The following is a 12,900-nucleotide window of genomic DNA, read 5'->3' as shown; positions in this document are numbered from 1 at the left end:
CCCAACAATCCCCAACAAGTCTGCACAGAAAGGGAGTAAGGAGGAAATAAGATTTGAATCAGTTTGAGATTTAAGCAGACTTTTAACAACCAAACTGGCAAGATTTGCAATGTGCTCAAAATGTTATTAAGCGTCAGAGAAGATGGAAACTAGTAACTGATGAAAACGCAAATGTTTCTTCTCCCTTGAATTCAGATTGGCACGCGCGCGCACACACACACACACACACCAGAAAAAGAAAAAAAAGAAAAATGTGCATACTCTTGGGAAACTGTGTCACTTTTATTTTCTAAGCCAAAAAAGTAAAAAATGCAGTGGTAATAATTGTGTTGCCAAAAGGTGGTGAACAGTGCCATCTTTGACCAGAATATATTTAATCTTAATATAGGCAGTATTAAGCAATTTTCACTCTTATTGTTTTATTTTAATACAGTTGTCTTTTTATAATGGAATGAAAGAAGTTTACAGAGGGGCAGCCTGAAACACAGATACCACATACTTGCAAACACTGGATGATGATCTCCTACTTACTTGATAGAAGTGACCAAGAAAGGATGAGTTAAATTGCTAGGAGCGTGATACATGACAGTTATCCTCCAACCTTGCTGAAATATTAATAACTCTTGCTATTGGAATGGTGCTGCTCCAGTTTTATTATATGGTTCAGAAAACAACACTAATAAAAACCATCTGTCATTTATAAACCATAAAGGCATCATGGTGACATATTTACTGAAATCTCTTCAATATCTCTGCGCATATATATATCCATATATGTCCGCGTATTTTTTATATATGTGTGTGTGTGTATATATGTGTGTGTGTGTATATATATATGTGTGTGTGTATATATATATGTATATATATGCGGCAGACAACTGTGCCCCTTTCATTTTTTTAATTATACTTTAAGTTCTGGGATACAGGTGCAGAACGTGCAGGTTTGTGACATAGGTATACGCGTACCATGGTGATTTGCTGCACCCACCAACCCGTCATCTACATTAGGTATTTCTCCTAATGCTATCCCTCCCCTTACCCCCATCCCCTGAGAGGCCCCAGTGTGTGATATTCCCCTCCCTGCGTCCATGTGTTCTTATTGCTCAACTCTCACTTATGAGTGAGAACATGTGGAGTTTCGTTTTCTGTTCTTGTGTTAGTTTGCTGAGAATGATTGTTTCCAGCTTCATCCATTTTATGGTGTATATGTGCCACATTTTCTTCATCCTGTCTATCATTGATGGGCATATGGGTTGGTTCCAAGTCTTTGCTATTGTGAATAGTGCCACAATAAACATATGTGTGCTTGTGTCTTTATAGTAGAATGATTTATAATCCTTTGGGTATATACCCAGTAATGGGATGGCTGGGTCAAATGGTATTTCTAGTTCTAGATCCTTGAGGAATCACCACATTGTCTTCCACAGTGGTTGAACTAATGTATGCTCCCAACAACAGTGTAAAAGTGTTCCTATTTCTCCACATCCTCTCCAGCATCTGTTGTTTCCTGACTTTTTAATGATTGCCATTCTAACTGGTGTGAGATAGTATCTCACTGTGGTTTTGATTTGCATTTCTCTAATGACCAGTGATGATGACCTTTTTTTCATATGTTTGTTGGCTGCATAAGTGTCTTCTTTTGAGAAGTGCCTGTTCATATCCTTCACCCACTTTTTGATGGGGTTGTTTGTTTTTTTCTTCTAAATTTCTTTAAGTTCTGCCTACGAAGAAGTTTCTAAAAGTCTTGTCATTTTGTTGTTACCTTATCACATAGGTCCTATTATATCGAAGTCTAGTGACATGCAAAGAAATGATAAATGTTTGAGGTGATGGGTATCTCACTTATCCTGATTTGATCATTATAGGAGTATGCATGTACTCTGTAATATCACATGTTCACCATAAATATGTATAATATTACCATCTTAACTATCTTTAAGTGTATCATTCAGTAATGTTAAGTACATTCACATTGTTGGGCAATCAATCTCCAGAAACTTTTTATTAAAAAACAAATTTTATTGTGTATATTTAAGGTTAAAAAAAAAAAAAAAAAAAAGGTTTAATGATGTGAACTCCAAAAACTCCACAACATTGAAGCTCTAGATATAAGTATTTTTCAGGTTAATATACGTGCATTGCTGAGTTGAAGATTAGTACATGCCTTGAGAACAATAACTATAAAAGTAAAGGGAACTTAATATTTATAATTGGTGTACTTTGAGAAACATCTCAGAGTAATTGAATATTTTATTTATATCAAATAACATAAGTGTTAGAAATTAGATACCAAGAAAAATCTAAATTCCCTTTCTACTTAGAGGTGATAATGTAGAAAACTATAATTAGCCATTACAATATAAAATAGAAAATCACTTTAAAAATGTGTTTATTTTGGAATGCAGCATGTAAGTGTTTGCTCACATTTTAACTTGTTATGCACAGTGAATCACTAAAATAATCATTTAACATTACCTGTGAGCTTCCAGAATAACATTCATATTTTCTCACTTTTGCCTTGATCTGTTAATTACATGCATGAGACCATCAGCAAGTCACTTCAGTCAATCTTATGTTTAGAAAAATCTTTTAAAATATTCTGTGACTCTCACAGAAACGTTTGATCCCTTCAAAAAAGTAAAAGAACAAAAACAATTGAAATTGGCCAAAGGCAGTATACATTTCTTATTTTAGTATTGTCAACTCACAGCATGAAGAATGCAGTACTATATTTTAGAGAAAGGCACTTATAGAAAAAGAATGAATCTATGATGACATTGACTTCATGGGGATTCTGAAAGGATCTAAGAAAGATCCTTAATGAAGTGAATGGTTCTAGCTTAGTTCTTCTGCATGTCCTGCATCATTCCTTTCTCAATCTGGTATCTGATGGGATGTCCAATGGATATTTCAGTGTTTACTAACATAATTACTCGAAGTAAAGACTTGAGAAATTGAATCTCTAATGCCTAATTTCTTTGGGAATTCCTACTTTCCTTAAATATGTTCTTCAAATTCTGGTGTTTGTGGAATGTTACGACTTTGCCACTCTATCCCAGTCATCCCCTAATTATAATCTCTATGACAACCGCATTCTTCCAGCCAAATCAGCTTTTTAGATGGATGGTTATTAAGTGGCTCTGGAGAAAAAAGTATCTTCTTGCTTTCAATTTAAACATAAAATTGATCCCCATGTGTGTGCAGTGCAATGACAATCCCCTATTCAATAGTGTCCTTGGGGTATTTCTGTTTAATCATTGTTGTCTATCTGTGGATCATATTACCAGTTATTATATTCATAAACCAGTTTGACTTTCACCAGTTTAATTATATTATTTTAGACTATTCCCCACTAGGTCACTTTTTTTAATTCCTTAAACTTGAGGCAGAATTCTGTTATTTTTGAACTTCCATGTAACAATAGACTCTGTGCTGAAAAGTGACATAACTGCATTGCCAAAATCAGATATTAAAGTAACTTCGGAGGTGGAGCAAGATGGCCGAATAGGAACAGCTCCAGTCTCCAGCTCCCAGTGTGAACAACACAGAAGAACCGTGATTTCTGCATGTTCAACTGAGGTACTGGGTTCATCTCACTAGGGAGTGCCGGACAATCGGTGCAGGTCAGCTGCTGCAGCCCAACCAGCAAGAGCATCACCTCACCTGGGAAGCGCAAGGGAGAAGGAATCCCTTTTCCTAGCCAGGGGAACAGAGAAACACAACACCTGGAAAATCAGGTAATCCCACCCTAATACTGAGCTTTACCAAGGATCTTAGCAAACGGCACACCAGGAGATTATATCCCACACCTGGCCAGAAGGGTCTCATGCCCATGGAGCCTCCCTCATTGCTAGCACAGCAGTATGCAATCTAACTGCAAGACAGCAGCGAGGCTGGTGGGGGGGGGGGTGCCATTGCTGAGGCTTAAGTAGGTAAACAAAGCTACTGGGAAGCTCGAACTGGGTGGAGCCCACAGCAGCTGAAGGAGGCCTGCCTGTTTCTGTAGACTCCAACTCTGGGGACAGGGCACAGCTAAACAAAAAGCAGCAGAAACCTCTGCAGATGCAAACGACCCTGTCTGACAGCTTTGAGGAGAGCAGTGGATCTCCCAACATAGAGTCTGAGATCTGAGAACGGACAGACTGCCTGCTCCAGTGGGTCCCTGAACGCTGAGTACCCTAACTGGGAGACATCCCCCCTAGGCGCAGACCGACACCCCACACCTCACATGGTGGGGTACACCCCTGAGACGAAGCTTCCAAAGCAAGAATCAGAGAGCAACACTCACTGTTCAGCAATATTCTATCTTCTGCAGCCTCTCCTGCTGATACCAGCAAACAGGGTCTGGAGAGGACCTCAAGCAATCTCCAACAGACCTACAGCTAAGGGTCCTGACTGTTAGAAGGAAAATTAACAAACAGGAAGGACACCCACACCAAAACCCCATCAGTACATCACCATCATCAAAGACCAAAGGCAGATAAAACCACAAAGATGGGGAAAAAGCAGGGCAGAAAAGCTGGAAGTCAAAAAATAAGAGCACATCTCCCCCTCCAAAGGAACACAGCTCATCGCCAGCAATGGATCAAAGCTGGATGGAGAATGACTTTGACGAGATGAGAGAAGAAAGTTTCAGTCCATCAAACTTATCAAAGCTAAAGGAGGAATTACGTACACAGCGCAAAGAAACTAAAAACCTTGAAAAAAGAATGGAAGAATGGATAACTAGAATAATCAATGCAAAGAAGGCCATAAATGAACTGACAGAGACAAAAACCATGACACAAGGAATACATGACAAATGCACAAGCTTCAGTAACCAACTCAATCAACTGGAAGAAAGAGTATCAGCGATTGAGGATCAATTGAATTAAATGAAGCAAGAAGAGAAGTCTAAAGAAAAAAGAGGAAAAAGAAATGAACAAAGCCTTCAAGAAGTATGGGATTATGTGAAAAGACCAAATCTACGTCTGATTGGGGTGCCTGAAAGTGAGGGGGAAAATGGAACCAAGTTGGAAAACACTCTTCAGGATATCATCCAGGAGAACTTCCCCAACCGAGTAAGGCAGGCCAACATTCAAATTCAGGAAATACAGAGAACGCCACAAAGATACTCCTCGAGAAGAGCAACACCAAGCCATATAATTGTCAGATTCACCAAAGTTGAAATGAAGGAAAAAATGTTAAGGGCAGCCAGAGAGAAAGCTTGGGTTACCCACAAAGGGAAGCCCATCAGACTAACAGCAGATCTCTTGGCAGAAACTCTACAAGCCAGAAGAGAGTGGGGGCCAATATTCAACTTTCTTAAAGAAAAGAATTTTCAACCCAAAATTTCACATCCAGCCAAATTAAGTTTCATCAGTGAAGGAGAAATAAAATCCTTTATATACAAGCAAATGCTTAGAGATTTTGTCACCACCAGGCCTACCCTACAAGAGACCCTGAAGGAAGCACTAAACATGGAAAGGAACAGCTGGTACCAGCCATTGCAAAAACATGCCAAAATATAAAGATCATCAATGCTAGGAAGAAACTGCATCAACCAACGAGCAAAATAACCAGCTAATATCACAATGACAGGATCAAGTTCACACATAATAATATTAACCTTAAATGTAATTGGACTAAATGGCCCAATTAAAACACACAGACTAGAAAATTGGATAAAGAGTCAAGACCCATCAGTCTGCTGTATTCAGGAGACCCATCTCACATGCAGAGACACACATAGGCTCAAAATAAAGGGATGGAGGAAGATCTACCAAGCAAATGGAGAGCAAAGAAAAGCAGGGGTTGCAATCCTAGTCTCTGATAAAACAGACTTTAAACCATCAAAGAGAAAAAGAAGGCCATTATGTAATGGTAAAGGGATCAATTCATCAGGAAGAGTTAACTATGCTAAATATATATGCACCCAATACAGGAGCATCCAGATTCATAAAGCAATTCCTTAGAGACTTACAAAGAGACTTAGACTCCCATACAATAATAATGGGAGACTTCAACACTCCACTGTCAACATTAGAAAGATCAATGAGACAGAAAGTTAACAAGGATATCCAGGAATTGAACTCAACTCTGCACCAAGCGGACCTAATAGACATCTACAGAACTCTCCACTCCAAATCAACACAATATACATTCTTCTCAGCACCACATAGCACTTATTCCAAAATTGACCACATAATTGGAAGTAAAGCACTCCTCAGCAAATGTACAAGAACAGAAATTATAACAAACTGTCTCTCAGACCACAGTGCAATCAAACTAGAACTCAGGACTAAGAAACTCAATCAAAACCACTCAACTACATGGAAACTGAACAACCTGCTCCTGAATGACTACTGGGTACATAACGAAATGAAGGCAGAAATAAAGATGTTCTTTGAAACCAATGAGAAGAAAGATACAACACACCAGAATCTCTGGGACACATTTAAAGCAGTGTGTAGAGGGAAATTTATAGCACTAAATGCCCACAAGAGAAAGCTGGAAAGATCTAAACATGACACTCTAACATCACAATTAAAAGAACTAGAGAAGCAAGAGCAAACATATTCAAAAGCTAGCAGAAGGCAAGAAATAACTAAGATCAGAGCAGAACTGAAGGAGATAGAGACCCAAAAAACCCTCCAAAAAATCAGTGAATCCAGGAGTTGGTTTTTTGAAAAGATCAACAAAATTGATAGACCACTAGCAAGACTAATAAAGAAGAAAAGAGAGAAGAATCAAATAGACGCAATAAAAAATGATAAAGGGGATCTCACCACCGACCCCACAGAAATACAAACTACCATCAGAGAATACTATAAACACCTCTATGCAAATAAGCTAGAAAATCTAGAAGAAATGGATAATTTCCTGGACACTTACACTCTCCCAAGACTAAACCAGTAAGAAGCTGAATCCCTGAATAGACCAATAGCAGGCTCTGAAATTGAGGCAATAATTAATAGCCTACCAACCAAAAAAAGTCCAGGACCAGATGGATTCACAGCTGAATTCTACCAAAGGTACAAGGAGGAGTTGGTACCATTTCTTCTGAAACTATTCCAATCAATAGAAAAAGAGGGAATCCTCCCTAACTCATTTTATGAGGTCAGCATCATCCTGATACCAAAGCCTGGCAGAGACACAACAAAAAAAGGGAATTTTAGATGAATATCCCTGATGAACATCGATGCAAAAATCCTCAATAAAATACTGGCAAACCGGATCCAGCAGCACATCAAAAAGCTTATCCACCATGATCAAGTGGGCTTCATCCCTGGGATGCAAGGCTGGTTCAACATACGCAAATCAATAAATGTAATCCAGCATATAAACAGAACCAAATACAAAAAACACATGATTACCTCAATAGATGCAGAAAAGGCCTTTGACAAAATTCAACAGCCCTTCATGCTAAAAACTCTCCATAAATTCGGTATTGGAACATATCTCAAAATAATAAGAGCTATTTATGACAAACCCATGGCCAATATCATACTGAATGGGTAAAAACTGGAAGCATTCTCTTTGAAAACTGGCACAAGACAGGGATGCCCTCTCTCACCACTCCTATTCAATATAGTGTTGGAAGTTCTGTCTAGGGCAATCAGGCAAGGGAAAGAAATCAAGGGTATTCAGTTAGGAAAAGAAGAAGTCAAATTGTCCCTGTTTGTAGATGACATGATTGTATATTTAGAAAACCCCATCATCTCAGCCCAAAATCTCCTTAAGCTGATAAGCAACTTCAGCAAAGTCCCAGGATACAAAATTAATGTGCAAAAATCACAAGCATTCTTATACACCAGTAACAGACAAACAGAGAGCGAAATCATGAATGAAATTCCATTCACAATTGCTTCAAAGAGAATAAAGTACCTAGGAATCCAACTTATAAGGGATGTAAAGGACCTCTTCAAGGAGAACTACAAACCACTGCTCAGTGAAATCAAAGAGGACACAAACAAATGGAAGAACGCACCATGCTCATGGATAGGAAGAATTAATATCGTGAAAATGGCCATACTGCCCAAGGTAATTTATAGATTCAATGCCATCCCCATCAAGCTACCAAAGAGTTTCTTCACAGAATTGGAAAAAACTGCTTTAAAGTTCATATGGAACCAAAAAAGAGCCCGCATTGCCAAGACAATCCTAAGTCAAAAGAACAAAGCTGGACGCATCACGCTACCTATACTACAAGGCCACAGTAACCAAAACAGCATGGAACTGGTACCAAAACAGAGATATAGACCAATGGAACAGAACAGAGTCCTCAGAAATAATACCACACATCTACAGCCATCTGATCTTTGACAAACCTGAGAAAAAAAAGAAATGGGGAAAGGATTCCCTTTTTAATAAATGGTGTGGGGAAAATTGGCTAACCATAAGTGGAAAGCTGAAACTGGATCCTTTCCTTACTCCTTATATGAAAATTAATTCAAGATGGATTAGAGACTTAAATGTTACACCTAATACCATAAAAACCCTAGAAGAAAACCTAGGTAATACCATTCAGGACATAGGCATGGGCAAGAACTTCATGTCTAAAACACCAAAAGCAACAGCAACAGCAACAAAAGCCAAAATTGACAAATGGGATCTAATTAAACTAAAGAGCTTCTGCACAGCCAAAGAAACTACCATCAGAGTGAACAGACAACCTACAGAATGGGAGAAAACTTTTGCAATCTACTCATCTGACAAAGGGCTAATATCCAGAACCTACAAAGAACTCAAACAAATTTACAAGAAAAAAACAACCCCATCAAAAAGTGGGCAAAGGATATGAACAGACATTTCTCAAAAGACATGCATGCAGCCAACAGACACATGAAAAAATGCTCGTCATCACTGGCCATCAGAGAAATGCAAATCAAAACCACAATGAGATACCATCTCACACCAGTTAGAATGGCGATCATTAAAAAGTCAGGAAACAACAGGTGCTGGAGAGGATGTGGAGAAATAGGAACACTTTTACACTGTTGGTGGGATTGTAAACTGGTTCAACCATTGTGGAAAACAGTATGGCGATTCCTCAAGGATCTAGAACTAGAAGTACCATATGACCCAGCTGTTCCATTAGTGGGTATATACCCAAAGGATTATAAATCATGCTGCTATAAAGACACATGCACACGTATGTTTATTGCGGCACTATTCACAATAGCAAAGACTTGGAATCAACCCAAATGTCCATCAGACTGGATTAAGAAAATGTGGCACATATACACCATGGAATACTATGCAGCCATCAAAAAGGATGAGTTTGTGTCCTTTGTAGGGACATGGATGCAGCTGGAAACCATCATTCTCAGCAAACTATCGCAAGAACAGAAAACCAGACACCGCATGTTCTCACTCATAGGTGGGAACTGAACAGTGAGATCACTTGGACTCAAGAAGGGGAACATCACACACCGGGGCCTATTATGGGGAGGGGGGAAGGGGGAGGGATGGCACTGGGAGTTATACCTGATGTAAATGACGAGATGATGGGTGCTGACGAGTTGATGGGTGCAGCATACCAACATGGCACATGTATACATATGTAACAAACCTGCAGGTTGTGCACATGTACCCTAGAACTTAAAGTATAATAATAACAAAAAAATAATAAAGTGTACTTTGGAGCCACATAAATGTTCATCCATCCTGATGCATGGTATTAAATATAGCAACTGCATAAATGACGATATATAAACACATTTATGGCATATCTGCAGTAAAAACATAATACAAATTTTGTATATTCACTCTTGGTATGAAATCTTGGAAGGTGTCACTATAGCAACAATTTTTTAGCATTTTTTTTTTAATTATACTTTTGAGTTCTGGGATACGTGTGCAGAACGTGCAGGTTTGTTACAAAGATATACACGTGCCATGGTGGTTTGCTGTACCCATCAACCTATCGTCTACATTAGGTATTTCTCCTAATGCTATCCCTCCCCTAGCCCCCCATCCCCCGCGACAGGCCCCAGTGTGTGATGTTTCCCTCCCTTCTGTCCATGTGTTCTCATTGTTCAACTCCCACTTATGAGTGAGAAGATGCAGTGTTTGGTTTTCTGTTCCTGTGTTAGTTTGCTGAGGATGATGGTTTCATCAACCAATATCTTAGAGGAATATTGTGATTAATAAAAAATGTGTTATTTGATTTTTGAGTGATTTAAAACTGTTGCTATCCTCTCAAGGAAATAGGAGAGGACAGCAACAATTTGATGATTAATTTATTAGAAATTTATTGAGAGCCTAACCACACAGTACTAGGTACTTCTCAAGTTAATATCTTCAAAATGTTACAAAACAAAGGGCAGAATATCTGGAACTTTTTTATTATATCATTTAATCTTCATATTTTGAAGAATCTTAGAGGTAGCCCAGCTTATGCAAGGTACATATATACAAGATTTCTATTTAAATAGAAAGGATAGAATGGTATTGTGCTACCCCTCAGCTTGATCCAGTGCTCCCAAATCCCTTTATCCTGATGTACATTTTACATTTCTAAAGCATGTATCATCTCATAACATACTATATAATTTACTTATGTTTCTTGTTCTTTATCTCCCATTCAAGAATAGAAATTGATGAGGATATCTTAGACTGTTTAATTCACTGATGTATCCAGAGTACCTAGAACAGTAGGTGCTCAACAAAATTTGTAGAATAAATGGACGAACAAAAAACTGGATAGAATGATTTTTTTCCAGATAAAGAGTTACTACCTACTGGAGTTGCAGTGGTTTCTGTAGTTTGGGATGACCGTAGCAATTTCTTAAAATAAGACAGTAATGAATTTTGCTTCATCAATTGACTTTTTCATTCACTAAAGAGTTCTCTGTTGCATGCAGTGTTATTTGATAGCATTTTACCCACCGTGGAACTTCTTTCAAAACTGGCGTATATCCTCTCAAACCCCACGACTGCTTTATCAACTTCATTTATGTAATATTCTAAATTCTTTGTTGTCATTTCAACAATTGTCACAGCATCTTCATCTGAAGCAGATTCTATCTTAAGAAATTACTTTCTTTGCTCACCCATTGAGAAGCAGTTCCTCATCTGTTCAAGTTTTATCATGAGATTGCAGCAATCCAGTCACATCTTCAGACTCCTCTTCTAATTCTAGTTCTCTTGCTGTTTCTACCACCTCTGCAATTACTTTCCCCACTGAAGTCTTGAGCCCCCTCAAAGTCATCCATGAGAACCACTTCATTCAAACTCCTGTTAAGGTAGATATTATGACCTCCTTCCATGAATCATGAATGTTCTTAATGGCATCTAGGTTGGTGAATCCTTTCCAGAGGTTTTCAGTATACTTTGCCTGGATCCATTGGAGGAATAACTATGGCGAGTATAGTCTTACAAAATGTAGTTCTTAAATAATAAGACTTGTAAGTCAAAATTACTCTTTGGCCTATGTACTGCAAAATAGATATTGTGTTAGCAGGCATCCAAACAACATTCATCTCCTTGTACATCTCCATCAGAGCTCTTAGATGACTACATGCATTGTCAATAAGCACTAATATTTTGAAATCTTTTCTCTGAGCAGTAGGTCTCAGCGGTGGGCTTAAAATACTCGGTAAACCATGCTATAAGCAGATGCACTATCATCTAGGGTTTGTTGTTTCATTATTGAGCACAAGCAGAGTAGATTTAGTTTGATTCTTAAGGGCTCTAGGATTTTCAGTATGGTAAATGGGCTTGAAGTCACCAACTGCATTAACCCCTAACAAGAGAGTCAACCTGTCCCTTGAAGCTTTGAAGCCAGCCATTGACTTTTCCTCTTTAGCTATGAAAGTCCTACATGTTGTCATCTTCCAACAGGAGGCTGTTTCATCTACACTGAAAAATCTGTTGCTTAGTGTAGTCATCTTAATCTATTACCTTAGCTCGATATTTGAGATAACTTGCTTCAGCTTCTATATCAGCACTTGCTGCTTTACTTAGAACTTTTATGTTATAGATAGCTTCTTTCCTTAAATCCAAACCAACCTCTGCTAGCTTGCAATGTTTTTTTTTATGCAGCTTCCTCACCTTGCTCAGCCTTCATAGAGCTGAAGATAGGATCTTGCTCAGTTAGGCTTTGGTTTAAGGGAATGTTCTGACTGGTTTGGTATTCTATCTAGATCACTGACACTTTCTGCATATCAGCAGTAACACTCTAGCACTTTATTATTTGTGTGTTCACTGGAGCAGTACTTTCAGTTTCCTTCAAGAAACTTTTCTTTGCATTCATAACTTGGCACCCCCAAACAATTACAATAGTAACATCAAAGATCACAGATTGCAGATCACCATAACAGATGTAATAATAATGAAAAAGTTTGAAATATTGCAGGAATTACCAAAATGTGACACAGAGACACAAAATGAACACATGCTGTTGGAAAAATGGCACCGATAGATTTGCTCAATGCAAGGTTGTCACAAACCTGCTATTTGTAAAAAATGCACAATCTGCAAAGCAAAATAAAGCAAAGCCCAATAAAATAAGGTATACCTGTAAAACATTCTAATATACTTACATTATTTCTTTATCAAGTTTTATTACTCTATGTAATGCATTGGGTATTAAGTCTTAAAGAGAACTGGTGCTGAATACTATTTAAAAAAATCAAAGCCCAATTCAGATTTGTCCTTTGAAAATAGTCATACTTTTGCTGAAGGAATTCCATACTAATTAAACTTTAATGAACAAAATGATTCCATATTTTACAGCTCAATAGTTTTTATTATTTTGCTCTGACTTTTTGTGCTTAAAGAAAAAAATTAAAATTACAAAGAGAACATAAATCAATATATCAGCCAAAATATTAAAATATATCTGTCGAAGTATTGAGGAAGAAAAAAAGTATTTTTCAGTTCATCTAGAGAAATAAGGGAGAGTTCTAGGTTTAT

At 37.9% G+C, this 12,900-nt stretch overlaps 1 protein-coding gene across 1 annotated transcript in view; it reads left to right on the top strand.

The window, feature by feature from the left end:
* The window catches only part of LOC105475597 (thrombospondin type 1 domain containing 7A), a 501,118-nt gene that overhangs the window by 414,306 nt on the left and 73,912 nt on the right, over positions 1–12,900 (top strand). The gene's annotated exons all lie outside the window — the stretch shown is intronic.

This window comes from Macaca nemestrina, chromosome 4, assembly GCF_043159975.1.
Source record: "Macaca nemestrina isolate mMacNem1 chromosome 4, mMacNem.hap1, whole genome shotgun sequence".
In the NCBI taxonomy this organism is placed as follows: Eukaryota; Metazoa; Chordata; class Mammalia; order Primates; family Cercopithecidae; genus Macaca; species Macaca nemestrina.
Note: the sequence above shows the minus strand (reverse complement) of the source record. Positions and strands in the feature narration are given on the sequence as shown.